Raw genomic sequence first — 23,797 nt, 5'->3', positions numbered from 1 at the left:
CAGTGCCTCGGGTGCCATGATGTAGGTAGGAGCAGATGACAAGTTCTGTCAATCTGTACAAAAATTGAAGATCTTTGGACTTATGGAAAAGGTTGAGGAGATTTTGAGAAATATCCAGACTTCCATCCAATGAAGTAATGAGCCATGAAGAATCACAAAATTAAAATTTTACTAAAATATTATAGTTCTTCACGTCACAACAATATGGGGGTGGTGGCGCAGTTGGTTAGCGCGTAGGTCTCATAGCTAAGCGAGTGATCCTGAGGTCGAGAGTTCGATCCTCTCTCACCCCAAACATCTTTTTCTCTGCTATTTAAGGGGCTCCGACCCTTTTTGTGCCAACGGCCTTCATGTGTGGACTCGGTCCTTCGCCGATAACCGAATCACTTGTCTTCACGGTAAACCTTGGGTGGGGTCCACTTAGGTCTGCAAACGGGTCAGATATCCAATCTGAATTTGACATATTTTTTCAGATATGGATCCTTTAAATAAAATCTGATTGTGGATTCGGATGTGTTCAATCGAATCACTTTTGGATTCGGATCAGCATTTTAAGTCAGATCTAGAGTTGATCTGAATCAAAATCCAGCCCAATTTTATTTTTTACATGTAAAAAGCTTGTTTTGTTCTAGTTTTTCCCATTCTGGATTTTATTCAATCTAACCTTCTCGGATCTGATTCAGATTTGGATCCATTGTTTACATTTCAGATTCGGATCTGAAAGGATCCACCCCGAATCTGACCCGTTTTGCACCCCGTCCACTACCACCCCACCTTACCTGGAAAACAACGTCAGGCTTTTGTTCTACACCAGCTAGAGGCAGATAGTTTCAACAGTACAAAGCAATAAAACTTTATCACCAGTTCGAATCATAGTAACAAATATCTGCCATATTTTGAAAATATTGTCTCTATTGTGAAATTTTCAAAAGCCAATTTTTCAAAATATTTATTAGCATTATTTTATTGCGATATTAACACAATATTGCCATTTTTTTAGTTTTCATGTTTTCTCCTTATATTTTTACAATTTAGAGGTACCAACATTTTCCTGAGAAGAATAATTTTTTAAATATCCCAAGATTATCTCTTGCCGAGAAAATCTCGAAACTGGGATTTGTGGCTATGGTTCGAATCACTGCAACCAGTTTGCTTATTAAATGGAAACTACAAAAGTTCAAATCTAAGACGTGTTTGCAAAAATATTAAAAAACCAATCTCTCTCTCTCTCTCTCTCTCTCTCTATATATATATATATATATATATATATATATATATATATATATATATATATATATATATATATATAACGAGAAAGGTGGCTAGCTAGAAACTGTCAATGGTTAGGGATGTGCAATGTTGTAGCACACGAATAAAAGATTTTTTTCTATTTTGAAAGGCAAGCTGGGGTTAGGCAGACCCCACCCGTTATTATTCAACGTACCACTAGGTGAACCTGCAACGTCTCACCACAAGGAGACTTGCACATACAGTGCAGAGCCCCTGTTGGTACACGATTGTCGATAGGGATGGCAGTGGACCGGGGGAAAGCGGGGCCCCGCCCCGCCTCGCCCCGTTTGGACAGGGGATGGAGGCGGGGACGAAGGTTAAAATCTATCCCCGTTCGGGGGTGGAGGCGGGGATGGACGTGCACTTTTCCCCGTCCCGCCCCGTCCCCGCCACGATCCCCGCCCCGACCACTTTTTCCCGCAATATCCCCGCCCCGCTCCGCCTCATCCCCGTTTGAACCGGGGATGGAGGACATGAAACGAGGATGAAGGCGGGGGTGGAGGATAAAATTCATCCCCGCCAGGGAGGCGGGGCGGGGGTGGAGGATAAAATCTTGAGGCGGGGCGGGGGTGGAGACCTTGTCCCCCGCCCCGCCCCACTGCCATCCCTAATTGTCGAGTGGGAAGGTGAGGCTTATCCTCATCCATAGTGAGGGGGCTTCACGGTGAATTTCATTGCCCACCAAAAGAGAGAATCAACAAAGAGTTTGAGAGTGACAAAGAGAGTAGGACGAGAGTTACTGGAGCATCGCCGACCGGAGGAGCTGCCATCGGTTTGGGCAATGCCTTTTCCCGTTCTCCTTCTTTCTTGGTTTTTCTTTGGAGGCCGGCAACCATGGTTGCCTGCATCGTTGCAGAGAGAGAGAGAGAGAGAGAGAGAGAGAGAGAGAGAGAGAGAGAGAGAGAGAGAGAGAGAGAGAGAGAGAGAGAGAGAGAGAGGTCAGGAAGGGGTTGTGCCCCTTTCACCTTAACCCCCAACCCAGAAGTCGGCAGAAGGGGTAAACTAGACCGAGTCGTGTCTTAGGTCGGTCTGGGTGTAACCTAGATGAAACCAAGAAAAAAAAGGTATCTCAGTCAACCGAATAGGTTTGGGTGTGAACCCCGATTGGGTAAGGTCTAACCAAGACTGGCTCGGTTTGGGTTAGTCCAAACCTAGTTTGGTCAACGAGTCTCAAACTTGACTCGGTCGATCGAACCAACTTTGACCAAACTGGATCGAGTCGGGTCTGATAGGGTCTCCGTTCTCTGTTTGGGTTTGGATTAAACTGGTCTAGACCAGGTCTAGGTTCAGTTCGATCCAGTTGACCTAGACTAATCAAAGTAGAACCAGATCCAGATATAACTGGGTCGACATCTAGTATGGAGCTGGATGGATCAATCCTGAATCCAGATCAGAACTAGATCTGGATCCAATTCAAGATTATTTGGATTAGTTCTGAATCCAATATATAACTAGATCTAAATCTAGTCCATAGTTGAATGGATCCATTTTGAATCTAGATTAGAACTGAGTCTTGATCCAGTCTGGCAGTGCTAGATCCATATCAAAACTGGATATGGATCTAGTTTAAAAATGAACTGGATCTAGTTCAGTTTATTTCTGAATGTGATATAATTGAATTAGTCCAACACTAACTAAGACAGAACTGAACTCAATTGGGACAGTTTGGTCCAGTCTAGTTACACCAAACTGTATATAGATCCGCACTTGTTAGCAATCAGATCCATTATAGATTTTTGAGAATTCAATTGAGTTTGAACCCAAACCGAGTTAGGTTTAGATGTAACACCTACAAATTTAATTTATTTAAACTTTTAAATTTGAGTGAAATTTAATTTAAAATCAGGTTAAATTCAGGCAGAATTCGAGAGTTTAAATTGAACTAGGACTTTAGTTAGGTCCGTTACGAGTTGTAGATCTTATAGGAGATTAGATCTGGTGATTTTGGTTATGGGTTGATTCAGAAAATGCAATTTTTAAAATTGACTGACCTCCATTTTGGGTTTTCCAACTTGGATAAGGTTCAAAATTTTGTTCTTTAAAACTGACTGAGCTATGTTTTTTATTCAAATCAGGTTCCTTATGATACCCAGAGAGTCACACCCAGCCCGATGGGGTGCCATATGCCTACGTGGTAGCCCACATGAGTTTAGGGGTGGCCAATGGATTTTATGGATGAGTTATTTTCATATCCAAATCTTAGTATTTGGATCCAACAGTGATTTGGATTTCGTTTATCGATATGGACTTTAATTTAAGTATTAGATCTGAAATTAATGTTTGGTACCTAGATTTAATCCAACTGGTTTGGACAGTCCAGGGTTTTTGGATTCAAATTATTTGAATTGGACCCTAGTGAGGAGCCATCTAGGTGGGGCCCACTTTTTTTTTTTAGAGACCTCATAAAGATGATCTCTAATTAATTAATCAATATAGGGTTTTAGAGAGGGTGGGATGCCCCCCCCCCCAATGGACTCCATAGTTAGTTATTTGGTTAGAGTTTTTGTGATCAAGGAAAAACAAATGATGGTCTTTACTTTATAGTTTCTTTTAGTTGTATTGATAATTAAAGTGCGTATGTAGGAGCAAAAGTTGCTTTTGATATTTAACATAATAGGCCTGGACATGCTAGATCAAAAGTTGCCTAGAAAGATTTAAGGATTTGATTTACCTTATTTTAATATAGATGTTTGTGTTAGTTTTGCATGCCAGATGGGTAATAAGTTACCTTTTTGCTCGTATTTCTTATGATAATCTTAAACCATTGCATATAGTCTTTCCAGATGTTTGGGGTCTAACTCTTGTTTAAAGTGAAAATGGATATAAGTAGTATATTATTTTTGTTGATGCCTTCTTTGAATATTCTTGGCCTTATTTGATGAATATAAGTTTGATGTTGCCAATATTTTTTAAAGATTCAAAGTTTTTTATTGAAAATTTAACTGAAAAAGATTAAATATCTTCATACTGTGGTGCTGAGTATAGAGTCATTGACTCTTTCCTAAAGGAGTATGGCACTAGGCATCATGTGTCTTGCCCTCACATGCAGGAACAAAATGGTGTTTCTGAGAGAAAACACAAACATGTTGTAGATATATGTAACCCCCCAAAATTTTATTAGAAATTTTGAAGAATTTTCTTTTAAACACAGCAGAATAGTATAATTGAAAATTGATGCAACTTTGGGTGGGTTACAATAACACAACTGCATCTACTATTGGGTTTAAAAAACTTAATTAAAGGAATTAATGAAAATCAATACTCAATTAAATTCAGAGTTTACAAATCTTATCTAAATTCAACTTAATAAAAAATATTTCAAAAAAAAGCTAGATTCCAAAGAAAAAAAGAATGATGATGATCCATCTGACGTCGTCGAGCAACCCGCCATCACACCAGCTTATGCATTATTTGAAAAGTGTTAAAGTCGGGGATATTAATCCATAGCTATAGTAAGTTACACCAAAACACAAACACAAATATAATCCAAATACAACATATAAGCATCAACACATTTTTAGATAAATGACTAAATCATGCAACACAATATATTAGGATAAACATAATTTACATTTTTACAATCAATCATACTTGCAGTCAAATTTTAGAATAATTATTCTATAATTAATAAATCCAAAGTAAACGAACAATTCATTTTAAACCCTACAATCATACATAGACTGAATTAGTGCTAGTGATTCCATACTTAATATTTTGTTTATCTTTTCTAGCCCTGAAGGGTACATACTCAGAATTCTTAACCCCGATTCAACCAATCCAATGAAGTGTCTATTATGCCATGTAATTTATTAGTCTCATTGATTAGAAGAATCTGTCAACTCCCTTCAGAGTTTTCACTAGAGTGACCTATGACTGAAAGAACTTACATTGGTTCATACAAAATCGATTCCTACTCTGCATAGATTTGGTACATAGCATATAGGTCATACAGTAATCCACCCCCTACGACTGATGACCGGAAAACAACAAAGACGCCTAGCTCTACAAAGCAACAATGGTCGATTGATCGAATGTATCACCACCCACTCCAAGATGGTCCTAGGTTTGAATGGGTCATTATGTGTTATTTAACATTACACTCATTAATTTCAAGTGCTCCCAAAGATATAGATTTTTTTCTGAAACTAATCAAGTAAAAAATGAGAACAGCATATCAGAGATTTCAAACTCTTAAGGCATTCATTAAGCAAGATTAAGGTTGATATTAAAACATGATCAATCATGATTATCAATGTTCTAAGCATATTTACAACACCTTACAACACATATTTAAGCATGTTTGTGCTGAACAACATTAAAACATTAGCATCCATCATCCAAAATCATATTTCATTTATGTAGTTATTCATACAAATTTGCCTCTTTTCATTAACCACATGGAACATAATCAATACATTAAATCATGATTTACATATGTACTAATATGATGATTAATCATACTAACATGAATTAAATTAACGGATCATGCTCATATTAATCTAACATAATCATAAAACATCAAACTCCTACATCGATTTTGCCTAATCCTTTCTACAAAACAATTTTACATAATTGATCATAGATCTAGGCATATTCAAATTCTAAAATTTTAGGACTTATATTGCATCATTCTAATCTAATAATCAACATTAAACATGCTGAAATTAATCAAGTTCTAATAAAATAAATAAAATCTAAGCCTCCTCTAATCGATTTTTGTTTTAGAAGCCAAAATAAGTCTAGTTTTGCAAACCCATTTTTTTCAATGATCTTGTGGTCACATGGATTCACCAAAAATGATTTTTCAGAGTGAATCATTTTTAAAAAAAGTGTTTCCAGGTCTGATCCCTATTGGTTCAGATCTGAAAATTGATCCTACACATACCTCATACATTTGGATCAATCAATATCTATATGATTGATGTACCTACATCGTTCGAGTTTTTGAGTCAGCAAAATCCTTTGTCTCCCATCTTGGATTCGAAAGAACACCTCCAAGCTTTGGCTGACACTCTAATGACTGATGGATCAACCTCCACCAAGAAGAAGAAAATAAAAGAATAAAATTTGAGAAGAGAGAGAGTGTTGATATTAGAAACAAAAAAGAGAGACAGAGAGAGAGGGTTGTATGTCCCCTCTTATTTCTCCTTGTATTTTCAAAACTCTTCCTCAATCCTCCTTTTTTCCCAAACAATTTTTTTCCTTCTTTCTATTTTTATCCCTTCTTATGAGATTTCACAAAAAAATGGTTTTTAAGTTTTTGAAAGAAACATGTGGGCCTGCCTAGGGGGCATCCCACCCTCTTGGATTAGCTTAACTAATTAATTAAGTTTTTTATTTTATTTATTAAATTTCTAATTTGAATTCTAGATTTATTTCAAATCTTGGATTTTTTACCAAAGCCACATCCAAATGGTTTTCAACCATAATTTGGATCCAACTCTACATACCATATCTGAATTCACTTAATTCCAAATCTAAATTCAAATTCAAATTTCCTTTAAATTTTAATTTACATGAAATTAGCCCTAAGTTAAATTTGAATTTTATTTTAAGTGTTAGTTAAAATTAAAACTCACTTAAGATTAATTTATGAGTTAATAAACATAATCAATTTTAATCTCAATGCCCATTTGAATACCTAAAAATCTATAATAAGACATAAAAATTCTTCTTTATTTATTAAAATAATTACTGAAAAATTATGGGTATTACAATAGAGCCCTAACTTTTATGGCACATGCTAGTGTCCCTCAAAAATTATGGACCTAAACCTATCTCTATTGTTGTGTATCTCAATAATGGACTCCCTACTCCAAACCTAAAATGTAAGTGTGCCCTTGAGGTCCTGTTTAAAAAGAAACATATTTTATCCTAATATGAAGCCTTACTAAAAAAAACATGATTTTAGGTCAAAGACTCATGTGTTACTGAGATACAACAATAGTCATCATGGGTATTCTGTTTTGAACCCTAATCTCATAAAGTTATTATATCCAAAGATGTTAGCTTTAATGAAGCTAAGTTTTCATTGGATAAAACTTGAGAAAATGAAAAGTTATCCAATCAACCCAGTTCTCAAATTTGTATTCCAGTGAATCCATAGTCCATTATACCAATGACTAGTCCTCATCTCAATCCTATGACTTATAACAATACAAAAGAAGAAGTCATCCAAGAGTTTGTCCTTAGTATACCTAATGTTGAATATGTGTATGATTCATCTCTTGTCCCTGAACAAAACCTTGAAATCGTTCCTACCACAACTCCTCAACAAACTCATCACATGGTGACACGTGCTCAAGATGGAACACTTGGAATTAAGGCTTATCATGTCCCAAAATATTCTCTTCCCCTAGCCTTGGTGAGTGAGTTTTCTTATAATCAAGAACCTTCTAGTTCCAAACATGTTGTAAAAGACCCTAAGTAGCAATATGCTATGCAAGAAAATTATGTTGCTCTCATTAGAAATAAAACTTGGAAACTTGTTCCTCCGAGTGAAACATGTAACCTTATAGGATGCAAGTGGGTCTATAAGGTCAAAAGAAGAGCTGATAAAACCCTTGAGTAGTACAAAGTTCGTCTGGTAGCTAAGAATTTTCACCAAAAAGAAGGTATTGACTTCTCTAAAACCTTTAGTCTAGTTATGAAGCCAACTACTATTAATATTATGTTATCTATTGCTCTCAGTGTGAGCTGGGAGGCAAGACCACTGGATGTGAATACTGTGTTCCTAAATAGAATATTGGAAGATGAGGTATATATGGTCCAACCATCGGGTTTTAAAAATATATAATCTCCTGGGCATGTCTATAAACTTAAGAAAATGCTATACGGGCTAAAACAAGCTCCTAGGGCATGGTTCTAAGAGTTGAGTAATGCTCTCATTAAACAAAGGTTTGTCAGTGGAAAAGCTTCACTACAAGAAACCTGTGGATTAGAGACGACCTAAATCCATCGCTAATCTGACGTTAATCCGTCGCTAGACAGCTTAGCGATGGATTAGCGTCGGATAGCTTCCATCAAGAATTTTTCGACGCTAATTAACGAAAAAATATATCTGTCACCCATTCCGTCTCTAAGTAGCGACTGAATGTATCTATCGCCAGTTTCGTCGCTAAGTTGTGACGAAATAACGAATGCCAACATCCGTCGCAAGGTCGTCGTTACTATACGGCGATTTTGGTGTTGCAACGGATTTATAGTCGTCGCTAATCCGTCACTACATTCAATGCTAATAGTAATTAGCAATGGATATATCTATCGCTAATCTATTACAAACAAGGAAAAAAAAATAAAAAAATATATTTAAAAATTAAATACCGAGAAAAAATTTATCGTGATACAATTTATATTTCCTGCATAATTTATATTTTGTGTGAATAAAAAACAAAGTACACATCAAAATACATATAAAAGGAAACTAAACCAATTAATCGATCCACTGTAAAATTCGCAAGTTCTAATTATTTACAATTCAACATTTACATTTTTGAAACAAAAAGAAGGTAGAACAAATTCAACACATGAATCTAATCATCGCCAAGATTTTGTGCATCCTCTTGTTTATTGCCTTGATCTGTCTCTTCAGCTCCACTACGCTGATTATCGCCAGCAACCTACATGAGAAAAGAAAGGTCAATATTGATAAACAAAATATACTGAAATAAATTATACTCTATATGTGATTCTATCATGCTCATATGTGTTCTAAGGCAGTAAAAAACTGTATATGTGATTCTATCATGCTCATATGTGTTCTAAGGCAATAAAAAAATGTATATGTGATTCAATCATGCTCATATGTGTTCTAAGGCAGTAAAAAAACTTTATATGTGATTCAATCATGCTCATATGTGTTCTAAAGGCAGTAAAAAAACTGTTTTTGTGATTCTATCGTACTTATATATATGTGCTCTAAGGCAGTAAAAAAACTGTATATGTGGTTCTATCATGCTCATATGTGTTATAAGGCAGGCAAAAAACTGTATATGTGATTATATCATGCTCATATGTGTTCTAAGGCAGTTAAAAAACTTTATATTTAATTCAATCATGCTCATATGTGTTCTAAAGGCAGTAAAAAAACTTTATATGTGATTCTACCATGCTTATATGTGCTCTAAGGCAGTAAAAAAATTATATATGTGATTCTACCATACTCATATGTGTTCTAAGGTAGTAAAAAAACTTTATATGTGATTCTATCATGCTCATATGTGTTCTAAGGCAGACAAAAAATTATATATGTGATTATATCATGCTCATATGTGTTCTAAGGCAGTCAAAAAAACTATATATGTGATTCTATCATGCTCATATGTGCTCTAAGGTAGTCAAAAAACTTTATATGTGATTCTATCATGCTCATATGTGTTCTAAGGCAGGCAAAAAACTGTATATGTGATTATATCATGGTCATATGTGTTCTAAGGTAGTCAAAAAAACTGTATATGTGATTCTACCATCCTCATATGTGCTCTAAGGAAGTCAAAAAATTGTATATGTGATTCTATCATGCTTATATGTGTTCTAAGGCAGGCAAAAAACTCTATATGTGATTATATCATGCTCATATGTGTTCTAAGGCAGTCAAAAAAACTTTATATGTGATTCTATCATGCTCATATGTGTTCTAAGGCAGTCAAAAAAACTTTATATGTGATTCTATCATGCTCATATGTGTTCTAAGGCAGTCAAAAAACTGTATATGTGATTATATCATGCTCATATGTGTTCTAAGGCAGTCAAAAAAACTGTATATGTGATTCTATCATGCTCATATGTGCTCTAAGGCAGTCAAAAAACTGTATATGTGATTCTATCATGCTCATATGTGTTCTAAGGCAGGCAAAAAACTGTGTATGTGATTATATCATGCTCATATGTGTTCTAAGATAGTAAAAAAAACTGTATATGTGATTCTATCATGCCCATATGTGCTCTAAGGCAGGCAAAAAACTGTATATGTGATTCTATCATGCTCATATGTGTTCTAAGGCAGACAAAGAACTGTATATGTGATTATATCATGCTCATGTGCTCTAAGGCAGTAAAAAAAACTGTATATGTGATTCTACCATGCTCATATGTGCTCTAAGGCAGTCAAAAAACTGTATATGTGATTCTACCATGCTCATATGTGTTCTAAGGCAGTAAAAAAAATGTATATGTGATTCTATCATGTTCATATATGTTCAAAGGCAGTAAAAAAACTGTATATGTGATTCTATCATGCTCATATGTGTTCTAAGGCAGTAAAAATATTATACTAAAATATTATATATAAGGTCAGTATTAATAAACAAAATATACTGAAATAAATTATATATAATGCACCTAAGTTAAGGCAATCAAAGTTATATGAAATCTAACGACATGCAATACATCACATGAAACTTTCATACCTAAGAGGCACCTACAAACAAAGCTCTTCTGTTATGCAAAAAACTGTTGAACTCATTCCAGAGAACGTCAATAATTGTTTCATGAAAGTAGTCACGCATTGTGTCCTTAACGATCTAGCATACATCATCCCAAGAATCAGTCAGATGCTTGGAGCTGATGTTGACGAGAGAAGTCTCTGAGCCATGACTGAAGGAAGCAACGACTGGTGAGGTCTTCATACTACTCCCAAACTCGAACACACGACCCTTTTTGGGTTCACCTGCTGCAGTCACTCATGCTGCAGGATCAAATGATGGATGCTGAGTAGAGTCATCGCCATATCGCTCTACCATCTGTTGCTCATATGACTCCTACAAAATAATGTTTACAATATGAATTAATAATTAAGAATTACAATGTTTATGATAACTTGTATATTACAATGATTATTAATACAATAAATACATACTGTTGTCGTTCTCGCCTTCTCCGATACGAACTCTCCTGTGGTCTTACATTTATGTGTTTGAACAAACACATCCTTGTATGGCATAATGCCTCCTTTTTCTGCTTCCTACGAAGTGAAATGATAAAAGATTTAGTTAACAGGTTTGCAACAATACTTATAAAATTGATTTGTTTATATATTGATGAGTTACCATTTTGTCCAGGTGTCTCTCAAAAGTCATACATCCACCTGTGTGTAGATGGGCTTCAGGCATTTTCGCTTGATTTTGTGCAGCCTTCGCTGAGCGGTTTCGAAATGCATCCTCAGCCCACTTGTCACACATTGCCCCTCAGCCCGTCGCCCCCCCTGCCAAAAAAAAGAGGCAGGAGGGGCAACCCCTCCCACCCTCCTCCCCCCCTCTCCGTGCCGAAAAAAAAAGAGGCAGGGGGCGACCCTCTGCCGAAAAAAAAAAACGAGACAGGGGGTCGCCCCCCACTGCTGAAAAAACAAAATGAGGCAGGGGGCGACCCCCTTCCCGAATAAAAAAATGAGGCAGCGGGGGGGGGGCTACCCCTTGCCAAAAAAAAAAATGAGGCAGGGGGGCGCCCCCCCCCCCCTGCCAAAAAAAAAAGGCAGGGGGCGACCCCCTGCCGAAAAAAAATGAGGTAGGCGCCCCCCTTGTTGGGAAAAAAGAACGAGGCAGGGGGGGCGACCCCCTGCTGAAAAAAAAATGACCCACTTACCTGGGAGACGTCGGGCGGCGGGCGACGAGCGGCGAAACGGGGGACGATGGGTCGGGCGACGATGAGCGGTGGAAATGGGGGAGATGGGTCAGGGGAGGGACGAGCGACAGAATGGGGGGTGATGGGCCGGGGGAGGGACGAGCGGCAAACCAGGGAGTGACGGGCGGCGGGCGGGAGAGGGCGGTGGCCGGGGGAGTGCATCAGGCGGGAGAGACGAGACAAGAAAGAGAAAGAAGGGTTCTGATTAAGGATTTATGGGAAACTTAGCGACGGATTTGACGATGGCCTACTTCCATCGCAACTCCGTCACAAATTTACATGACCAGTTAGCGATGAAATATTTCTGTCGCTAACGTCGTCGCTACGTAGCAACGAAAAAACCTCTGTCGCCAAATCCGTCGCTAAATACCATGGGTATTGCGACAAAAACCTGACATCACTAAGCCATCGCTAATTAGCGACGAATTTGGCAACAGAAGTTTTTCTGTCGCTATTTTAGTAAATATTATAGATTTTAGCGATGAATTTATTTCTCTCGTTAATCTGTCGCAAAGTTGCAATGAAAAAAATCCATCGCAAACTTCTGTCGCTAATGGCAATTTTTCTTGTAGTGCTTTATCTTGGTATAAGTTGATGATATATTGGTTTTTGACAACTATTCATCTTTTATTCATGATTTGATTTTCTCTATTGAAAAACAATTTGCTCTTAAGGATCTTGGCGAGCTACACTATTTTCTTGGTATATGGATAACATATACCCAACAGAGTGTTACATAAGAAATATATTTTGGACCTTCACAAGAAGCAAAACCAATTTCCATGCCTATGTATGCTTCTCTCAAACTCACTGTTAACAATGGTGTTGAGTTTGATGATCCTACTCTTTATAGGAGTATTATCGAGGCACTGTAATATGTTACTTTGATGCAGCCAAAAATTTCATTTAGTATGAACAAAGTTCGCCAGTTTATGCATCTTTCAACTGTTGAACACTGGGCAGTTGTTAAACGTATCCCAAGATACTTGAAGTTTACTATTTAATATGGTTTGTTACTGAAACTGTCCAAAGCCCTTGGTATTTTGATTTATTCTAATGTTGATCGACAAACTATCCAGATGATCGCAAGTCTACTTTAAGTTATGCAGTTTATTTAGGACCAAATCTTGTGTCCTGGAGTTCTAAAAAATAAACACTATCTCTCGCTCTAGCACAAAAGCAGAGTATAGAGCTGTCGCCAATGTTGTTGTAGAAATAACATGGGTTCAGTATCTTCTTCGTGAGTTGTGCATGTTAGGTGTAAGAAGGAAGGGAAGAGAGAATTCAAATATGAAACTGGGTTGTTTTGGGAAAAGTGGTTTTGATGACGTGGAATAGTCTCATATTGATTGTGTTTGAGTTTGTTGTGGGCTTTATAAGCCACATGTAAACTCTTGCATTTGTTCCTGAGAACAAGAGGTTGGGATGACTACCACACACACACACACACGCGCGCGTGCTCGCCTGCCGTGCCGTGCCGAGCCGAGCCAAGCTGAGCTCGGGTTCGGGTAATTGGCCCTTTAGGGCCATATCCAATCAAGACCATGGTACCTTTTTGCCCAAAGTTTTTGTGCATATTTGGATTCTTTAACGGGTTATGAGAAATGATAACTGGTCATGACTTCTCGTAGTCCGTGCCTATTATGACTCTTCAGATTCCTTTAACGGATCTTGACTTTTCGATTTCTGTTAACGGGTCACGTCTCCTCGGATTCTGTAATGGGTTCCTTCCATGCTTTGTAACCTTTCGTGGGTTATAAAAGCGTGGTTAGGGCTGGGGTTACAACAGATCTAAGATGGACTAATCTCTGAAGAAGAGCTGTGATTTTCCATTTCTTTGTTGCTCTCTCTCTCTTCTGAGTTATTCTAAAAGGGTTTTTTTTGCAACTTCGGTTCGTAGAGGTTGTTTTCGAAGGACGATCCATCGGAGTGCACCGTTCTGATCGTCGAGGCTATTGTATCCTGGGGGAAGGACACCAGACCCAGTTTTGCACTGTATGTGGGGGCGAATCTTCTCTAAGGAGAGTACTTTCGTATGCCTTATCCTTTTACACAGTATTAAAATGCTTCTCTTGTGTTTATTGTGTTTTGTGCATCTGCTTGTTCATATGTTGCTTTCTGGATTTTGGTATATGGTGAAACCCGACATGCCTGCTCCCTATTTATGTTTCGATTTGCTGAAAATCATGATTGGTATTCTGCTGCATATTATGATTTATATCATGTTTTATATCATGATTATGATTGTGAAATTGTGTGATCCAAAATTTGATCCAACAGTCTTAGAGAAGATTCTAAGCATGTCGACCTCTTCTGCTTTTATACCAAAATCGGACATGTCTGGGATGCCGAAAAAGTTTGCCGGTCAGAATTTCAAGCGTTGGCAGCAACGCATGAAAATTTGGTTCACTACGATAGGGCTGTTGTCTGTTTTGGAACTCGACTGCCCTTCGATTTCTGATACTGACCCTGACCCTGCTGCGGTCACTGCGGCTATAGAGTGAAAAGAAAAAGACAGTATATGTCGTGGTTGCATATTGTTGGCTCTGTCCAACACGTTGTTTGATGTGTACTGTTCCTCGTCTACCACTATTAAGGGCCTATGGGAATAATTTGACAAAAAATATAATACCAAAGACCAAGGTCTTGAAAAATACTCGGTTGCCAAGTTCCTGAAATATCAGATGGTTGAGGGCAAGTCGGTCACTGAGAAGGCACACGAGTTTCTGTTGTTGCTCCATAGTTTGGCTGAGGCTGATATGAAACTTCCTGAGAAGTTTCAAGTTATGACCATCGTGAAGAAATTTCCTAAGTCTTGGGTAGACTTTGGTATGTCTCTCAAGCACCATAGAGGGAAGATTTCTCTGGATGATCTTATGATAGCCATCATCATTGAAGAAGAGCATAGGAGCCAGAAACAGGTCATGATGCCAACTGAACAGCCTAAGGTGAACATGATGACCAAATCTTTTAAGGGCAAGGGACAAAAACTGAAATCTGCAATGAAAAACCAGTTTAAACCTAAGGCTAAAATCCAGAAAAGGCAAAAAACAAACCGTGCTGGAACTGTGGGCAGGTTGGGCATTGGGCTAAGGAATGTCCTTCCAAGAAGGCCAAAGCTCATGGGACCACAGATGAAACACCTCAAGTCAACATGGTGACTGAAGTCCTTGGGTCCAGTACTGGGTATATTTTTGTTAACCCACAAATCTATCACGTTTATGAGCCAATAGAGTGGCTGGTTGACACTGGGGCTAATGTGCACGTTTGTGCTGATAAGTCTGTCTTTGTCTCATACCAGGCTGTTGCAGGCAGATCAGTGACTATGGGCAATTCAACAGTTACAAAGGTGTTAGGTATTAGACACATGGATCTGAAGTTTCTTTCAAGACGAGTTCTATCTTTACACAGAGTGCACCATGTGCCTGTAGTTAGAAGGAACATTCTAAGTGATTCATGTCTTGTTAGAAAGGGTTATGAATTTAACTTTAAATGTAATAAAGTTGTTATTTTACATTCTCGAACATTTATTGGCAAGGGGTATTTAGATGATGGTTTGTTTAAACTTCGTGTTGAACATGTTTGCAGTGATAAATTAGAAAATGATGTTTCTTTTGATTCATTGTCTAATGTTGCATATAACATAGAATTATCTGATTTATGGCATAATAGATTAGGTCAAGTGAATTTCAATTTTGTGAAACGCATGATGAACTTGAAAATGATTCTTGAGCATTCCATTGATAAAACTAAGAAATATGAAATTTGTGTGCAAGCAAAACAATGTAGGAAACCATTCCATACGATTATTAAAGATTCTGAAATATTGGATCTAGTGCACACAGATATCTATGAGTTTAATGGAGTGTTAACCAGAAATCATAAAAAGTATTTTATCACTTTTATAGATGATGACACTAAATACTGTTATGTGTATCGGCTAAAATCAAAAGATGAATCTTTTGATAAGTTTCTTATTTTTAAGAATGAAGCAGAAACACAAACTGGTAGAAAACTTAAAAGATTGAGGTCTAATAGAGGGGGAGAATATACCTATAATAAACTTGATGAATATTGCAAATCTGTTGGCATAATTTATGAGTTTACTGCTCCATATTCTCCTCAATCTAATGGGATTGCAGAAATGAAGAATAGAACCCTAACTGACATGATAAATACTCTACTTGGGAGTTCTGGATTACCTACCTATATATGGGGGGATGCTCTGAATACGGCTTGCCATATTCTGAATAGAGTTCCTCAGAAGCATAAGGACAGTAGCCCTTTTGAACTCTGGAGAAATAAGAAATCTAACTTGAAATACCTTAAAATGTGGGGGTGCCTTGCTAAGATACTTGTCCCAGAGCACAGTAGGAAGAAGCTGGGTCTTAAAACAGTAGATGTTGTCTTTTTGGGTTATGTAGAGAACAGCTATGCCTATAAGTTCTTAGTAATTAAGTCTAAGATATCTGATATAGATGTAAACTCTATTGTTGAGCTTCGAGAAGCTACATTCTTTGAGGATGTATTTCCCATGAAAGTTGGTGTACCTCAGAATCTTTTTTTTTTAGATATACCTTCAACTTCTGGTTCCATTCCCGAACATGTGGAAAGGATGACAGATGTGGGGGTAAAACCATCTTGTTTCCATCCTAGACCCATTGAGTCTGAGGAAGTGGCTGAACCTAGAAGAAGCAAGAGACCACGAATTACCAAGAATTTGGGAAGTGATTTTATCACTTACCTTATCGAGGATGATTCTCCTACTTTCCAAGATGCAATGGCTTCACCTGAAGCAAGACATTGGAAAAAAGCCATAAGAGTGAAATGGACTCCATTGTCTCTAATGACACTTGGAAACTGGTTGACCTCCCTCGTGGTAGTTCCACAATTGAGTGCAAATGGATCTTTAAGAAGAAGTTGAAACCAGATGGATCCATTGACAAGTATAAGGTGAAACTGGTTGCCAAGGGGTTCAAATAAAAAGAGGGAATAGACTATTTTGATACCTAATCTCCGGTTACCCGGATGACCACAATTAGAGTGCTTATTGCACTGGCTTCCATTTATGATCTCTCGGTCCATCAAATGGACGTGAAGACCGCTTTCTTGCATAACGATCTTAAAGAAGAGATCTATATGGATTAACCTGAGGGTTATATGACTCCTGATAATGAAAACAAAGTTTGTAGACTTGTTAAGTCATTATATGGACTAAAACAAGCCCCTAAACAATGGCATGAAAAGTTTGATAATATTATTTTATCATTTGGCTTTGTTGTCAATGAATCTGTTAAATGTGTTTATTGCAAAGTTAAAAGTGATGGTTGTATTATTGTATGCCTGTATGTAGATGATATTCTATTGTTTGGTTCCAATATGAGAATTGTAAATGAGACAAAGTCGTTTCTTAGTAGTAAGTTTGATATGAAGGATATGGGTGTTGCAAATGTGATCTTAGGCTTAAAGCTGACTCATTCGACTGAGGGGATAGTCATTTCTCAATATCACTTTGTTGAGAAAGTTCTTGAGAAATTTGACTATAATTAAGGAAGATATGTAGCAACTCCATATGACCCTTCTATCCCTCTTCATAAGAATACGACTGGTGTTCCTGTGTCTCAATTGAGGTATTCTCAGATTATTGGAAGTTTGATGTATCTTGCAAATTGCACGACACTGGATATTTTGTTTTATGTGACAAAATTAAGTAGATACACAAGTTGTCCAAATCGCACTCATTGGAAGGCATTAGACAGGGTACTTAGATACCTGAAAGGAACTATTTTCTTGAGTTTGCACTACAAGAGATTCCCTGCAATTCTTGAGGGATATAGTGATGCGAGCTGGATAGCCATGAACTCTGGTAGTTATGGTGTGACAGGGTATGTATTTACCTTGGGTGGCGGCGCGGTCGCCTGAAGATCAGTAAAGCAGATCATCTTGTCTCGGTCTACTTTTGAGGCTGAACTCTGTGCTTTAGATGTCACAGGATTGGAAACTGAATGGTTAAATGGACTTCTTGAGGAACTTCCTTTAATGTGCAAACCAATTCCTGTGATATCTGTGCATTGTGACAATATGGCAATAATAGCAAAGATTAAAAGCACAAAATATAACCAAAAGCAGAGGAGACACATCCAAGTAAGAATAAAGTTTGTAAGGGAACTGGTGTCTCAGTTAGTGGTTGTTGTGGACTATGTTGGATCTAAAGAGAACACAATTGATCCATTAACGAAAGGACTAGATAAGTCTTTAGTCCTAAAATTCAGAGATGGGATAGGACTGAAACCCATCAGTAGTTCATCTGTAGTAGCAACCCAACCTATCTAAGTGGAGATTTCACAAAGTAGGTTCAATATGGTAATAACAAGCTGTAGGGTGAACTGGATAGCACCTTATTTATGAGATACTATATATTTGTGTCTATTCCCCTGATTACTCTGGAAAGGTGTTGTTAGCTGCTAGTTAAGGAAGAGTTAAAACTCTGAATGGGTTCAAAGCCTTCTAGGAGAGATGTTAGCAGTGCATCTCTAGAGAAGCCCACCTATGTGAGTGTGACTGTGTGACCGCAATATAAGGAATTGGGTTATTCCTGAAGTCACTCATGAAACAGGATTCAGGCACATGACCTTTAACGCGCCGTCCCTAAAGATTACAACCAGAACCTTTATCGTGTTGTTGCTAATAGACACTCCTACACCTAAGGTTTAAGTTCAAGACTTCAGTTCACTTCGTTCCTGTGGGGGTAAAGTTAGTCAACTAAGGTAGTGGTTCAAACCGAAAGGTATCATTGCTGAAAGCATGATATGTCCTGTTGCAGATTGTCTTATCTTGCATCTTGGTTTCCTCCTATTTCATTCTTTGAATTTGTGGGGGAATGTTAGGTGTAAGAAGGAAGGGAAGAAAGAATTCAAATATGAAAGTGGGCTGTTTTGGGAAAAGTGGTTTTGATGACATGGAATAGTCCCATATTGATTGTGTTTGAGTTTGTTGTGGGCTTTATAAGCCGCATGTAAACTCTTACATTTGTTCCTGAGAACAAGAGGTTGGGATGACTACCACACACACACACACGTGCGTGTGCCCACCCGCCATGCCGAGCCGAGCCGGGTCGGGCTCGGGTTCGGGTAATTAGCCCTTTAGGGCCATATCCAATCAAGACCAAAGTACCTTTTTGCCTAAAGTTTCTGTGGATATTTGGATTCTATAACGGGTTATGAGAAATGATAACGAGTCATGACTCCTCGTAGTCCGTGCCTGTTATGACTCTTCAGATATCTTTAACGGATCTCGACTCTTCGATTTCCGTTAACGGGTCACGTCTCCTCGGATTCCGTAATGGGTTCCTTCCACGCTTTGTAACCTTTCGTGGGTTATAAAAGCGTGGTTAGGGCTGGGGTTACAACAAATTTGAGACAGACTAATCTCTAAAGAAGAACTGTGATTTTCCATTTCCCTGTTGCTCTCTCTCTCTCTCTCCTGAGTTATTCTGAAAGAGGTTTTTCTGCAACTTCGGTTCGTAGGGGTTGTTTTCGAAGGACGATCCATCGGAGTGCACCGTTCTGATCGTCGAGGTTATTGTATCCTGGGGGAAGGACGCTGGACCCTGTTTTGCACTGTATGTGGGGGCGAATCTTCTCTAAGGGGAGTACTTTCGTACGTCTTAGCCTTTTACACAATATTAACATGCTTCTCTTGTGTTTATTGTGTTCTGTGCATCTGCTTGTTCATATGTTGCTTTCTGGATTTTGGTATATGGTGGAACCCGACATGCCTGCTCCCTGTTTATATTTCGATTTGCTGAAAATCATGATTGATATTCTGCTGCATATTATGATTTATATCATGTTTTATATCATGATTATGATTGTGAAACTGTGTGATCCGAAATTCGATCCAACACTGCATTCATATGGTCTCTCCTCCTGTAGTTGGTGAGACAGTGCTAGTGCCTCGTATCTTATAGCCTATCTTATGTTTCATAATCGAAGCAATCATATTGAAATTGATGTGCACTTTGTCCATAAAATGGTAGCCAAGAAACAGATTTGTGTCAAGAATTTATCTTCCCAGACTCAAATTGCCAACATTTTGACAAAGCTGTTGCAAGTGTTCAAATTTCAATATTTCATGTTCAAGCTCAATGTCACGTGTAAGATGTTGAGCTTGAAGGGGGATGCTAGAGATAATGGTTTAAAACAAGCTGGACTCTTCCACACACCCCACATTGAAAGACTTCTTAAGAGTCCTGCAAGAATAATAAAGAAGATTCAAGAAGACTAGAAAGAAGGTTCAAGAAGAAGACTCCATAAAGAAGGTTCAAGAAGACTCTGTGATTAAAGAACTTGTAATTAGCAAAGAGTCTTTATGTAACTAGGAGGTCTGGTTCTGAATCACATGAAGTGGGTTTCTGTATGGGACGCCCCATTAAATCTCCTCTATAAATAAAAGCCTGGTCCTCTCTCATGAGTGAAGATAATAGAAAAAAGAGGGAAAAACCAATATCGTGGACGTACATCTCCTTGATCTAACCACGTTAAAAATCGTGTGTTTCTTTGCTTGTGCGTGTGTTCCTGCTATTCGTGTGGTTCAGCCAGTGAATTTTTTCAGTATCAACCTGGAGTAGCAAGGAGGTACGTGCCCAGTTGGGCCAAATTTCTCGGCTCTACTGCTTAACTACAATATCCATACTATTCTTCCTAGATTTGTAGGTAGCCAAATTAACTACCAAACCTACCATTGAGCTAGTAGAATAGATGGAGTTTCTCCTCGGGTTTGCCTTTGCAGAGAGTGGAACTCAGGAGATTGGGGACAGGCCCTCGGCTCACATCCAAGTAGGGGAAAGGAAGCTGGAAGACTCAAGCAGTGGCGGAGCCAGAAGTTTTTCCTTGGGTGGGCAGACTTCGGGTTTCGGAGACAATGCTATGGTCTTGAAGGACGATCCATTTATTCGGACCAGTGGCGGAGCCAAAAAAATTTCGCTGGAGGAACAGTCATTCGTGGAGAGATAAAACTTAAATAAGCCTTTGAATTAAAATAACAATTGTTACAAACACAAACCACTAAATTTATGAACATAATAAGATAAAACCTTAAATTGTACTTTTAAACTAAAATAAAAATTGTTCACTTAAGAAATACAAACAACTAAATTCATGAAAATTTTACAATTGGCATTTTCTATTTTTCATATTTTGAAAGCAATTCATAATTGCATCATCACTGATGGTATCAAATGTCTCCTTCTCTATGTAAGTAACCAAAGCATCATTGATCCATTCATCTCCCATTCTATTACGTAGACGACTTTTGATATTGTTCATAGCTGAAAATGCTCTTTCAACACTTGCTGTTGCAACTGGCAAAGTTAATGCCAACTTAATCAATAGATAGACATGAGAAAATACAATGTGCTTTTGAGTTGCTACCATCATCTCTGCTAGCTCTGCTAAAGATTTTAAATTTGAAAACTGATCACTGTTTCGCATGTCTGCAATATATATATTCAATTGATTTTCCAGTCTAATTATGTTTACTTTAGAAAAGTCCTTAGGGTAAAGCTCAGCAAGACGAATCAACTTATCTTTATCAAAAGCAGAAAAAGAATTCTTTGGACTCAAGCATACCATTGAAAGGAGGAGCTCTGTATTTGCTTCAGTGAAACGATCATTCAACTCTTGAAGTTGCAAATCAATAATAACATAAACACATCAATACAATAATGATGCAATGTGGTGATCTTTTCAACCTTACGTCTTGGTCGTCCTTGAGGTGTATATGAGTCCCCTAGATCAGGAATCAGAATATCAAATCTCTTACAAAATATGAACACTTTGTTTATGAGAGAGTCCCATCCATTGTCTCTCAGACCTTGAAGGCACTGTTTTGATATAGTGACTAAACTCATAGCATTCACAATGTCTTGATCTTTTCGCTGAAGTGCTTGTGAAAGATCATCAGTTATTCCCAAAACTTTAGACATCAAATGTAAGCAAAACACAAATTCAAAATCTTGCAACTGATGATATAAAATAATTGCATCTGAACTTTTTCCTGAATATGTATCTTCTGCAATGAAATCTAACACTTGAATAACAGAAGAATACATACTAAGTAAATTAACCAAAGCATCGTAATGAGAACCCCACCGAGTATCACCAGGTCGTTTGGAACTTATTTCTTGATTTAATCCTCGTCCTGTTTCAAGTTCACCCAATGCAAGTGCATCAACAATTCACATAAATTCTGCTTCTCGAAAAAGCTCAGATCTCTTGCATGAAGTGGAGAAAAAAGTTGACAACCTGCCTAATATATTGAAAAACACATCAAGCAATAAATTTTTTTTAGCAACACCAACTAATGCCAATTGAAGTTGATGTGCAAAACAATGAATATAATATGCAGATGCATTTTCATGTAATATAAGACTTTTCAATCCATTAAACTCCTCTCTCATATTACTTGCTCTATCATAACCCTGTCCACGCAAACTTGATATGCTTAATTTATTCTTACAGAATGCTTCTTCAACTGCTTGTTTGAGTGACAGAGAACTTGTTTCAAGAACATGCACAAGAGTAAGAAATCGATCAACCACTCGACATTTTTCATTAACAAACCGTAAAACAATAGCCATTTGTTCTTTAGTTGATACATCACGAGAATCATCAAGTAAAATAGAAAAAAAAGTATCTCCAAGTTCCATGATAATAGCATTTGTGGTTTGTATAGAAGCAGCCTTGACAATATCCTTTTGTATATCAGGAGATATCAATTTGTTATTTTCTGGAGCACTTTTCAGTACAACTTTATTTATGTCATCATTGATCTTTGCAAATATCTTCAACAACTCAATAAAATTTCCTCTATTAAGAGATTCTTCAGCTTCATCATGCCCTCGAAATGCCAATCCTTGACTTAACAAGTATCTGATTGCATTAACAGTTGCCCAAAGGCGAAGTCTATATTCATCTTTCTGTCGAACACTTTGTTGATAAAGTATAGAATCAATATGTTGTTTTTGTTGCATCAAATTTTGACACTTCATTCGTGCTGAATTGTGAAAACTGCCAGAGCTTCCAACATGTTTATCAAACCGCTTCTTGTCTTTCCAGTTATCAAAGCCTTCAGATACGAATGCCTCTACACTAATCTTCTCTGTGCTTTTTGGCCTGAAAAGATAACACTGCAAACAATATGCTTTATGCTTACTTGTACTATACTCCAACCAATCCTTATACTCATCATACCAAGCTGGAATGAACCTTCATTTTTGATGGTTTAGTTGAAACATATAATCTCGAGGTTGACAAGGACCTCGGATCATATATGCTCTACGAACATTATCTTGGATATTAGGATGATAACTAGAAATAGAAGGACGAAGTGCAGGGTCTGCAGGTAACTCTGATTCATCATTTTCTATTTTGCATATTTTCTGACTTGGTTCTCCTTCTCGAGTTACAGAAGATTTATCAAAGATTGACCTTTTCGTTATAAACTTATCCATTCCTACGCAACAAAAAAAAAATATGACAATGTTATATAAGCCAAATCTCATTGCAAAAAAGGATCGAGTAAAATGAAATGACAACAAGAACAAGAACAAAAACAAGGCAGGGGGCGAAGCCCCCTGTTGACAATCAGAGGAGGCAGTGGAAGCAAAGTCCAGTGTCAGTCTAAAAAATCAAGTTCTTGATGAATGATAATTCATTTAGCCAACTCATAACACATAAAATTGGCCATTGAAATCAAGATAAATAGGTTTAACCTTCTTTCATAACAAGCTTTCAGAATGCCTACAACCTATGTCACATGGATACGACTGCAGATACAAGAATACAACCATTTTTATGAAGTTTCCAGTATGACTTGTATATAAAGGGAT

General features: G+C 37.5%; 1 non-coding gene across 1 annotated transcript; it reads left to right on the top strand.

The window, feature by feature from the left end:
* The first annotated feature begins 207 nt into the window (after nucleotides 1-207).
* On the top strand, nucleotides 208-293 carry TRNAM-CAU (transfer RNA methionine (anticodon CAU)). Its single transcript is given in 2 exon segments — nucleotides 208-245; nucleotides 258-293. It is a non-coding gene; the product is annotated as a tRNA-Met (tRNA).
* Nucleotides 294-23,797: the final 23,504 nt, after the last annotated feature.

Source organism: Nuphar pumila, chromosome 3, assembly GCF_984573655.1.
Source record: "Nuphar pumila chromosome 3, dmNupPumi1.hap1.1, whole genome shotgun sequence".
Lineage (NCBI taxonomy): Eukaryota > Viridiplantae > Streptophyta > Magnoliopsida > Nymphaeales > Nymphaeaceae > Nuphar > Nuphar pumila.
Note: the sequence above shows the minus strand (reverse complement) of the source record. Positions and strands in the feature narration are given on the sequence as shown.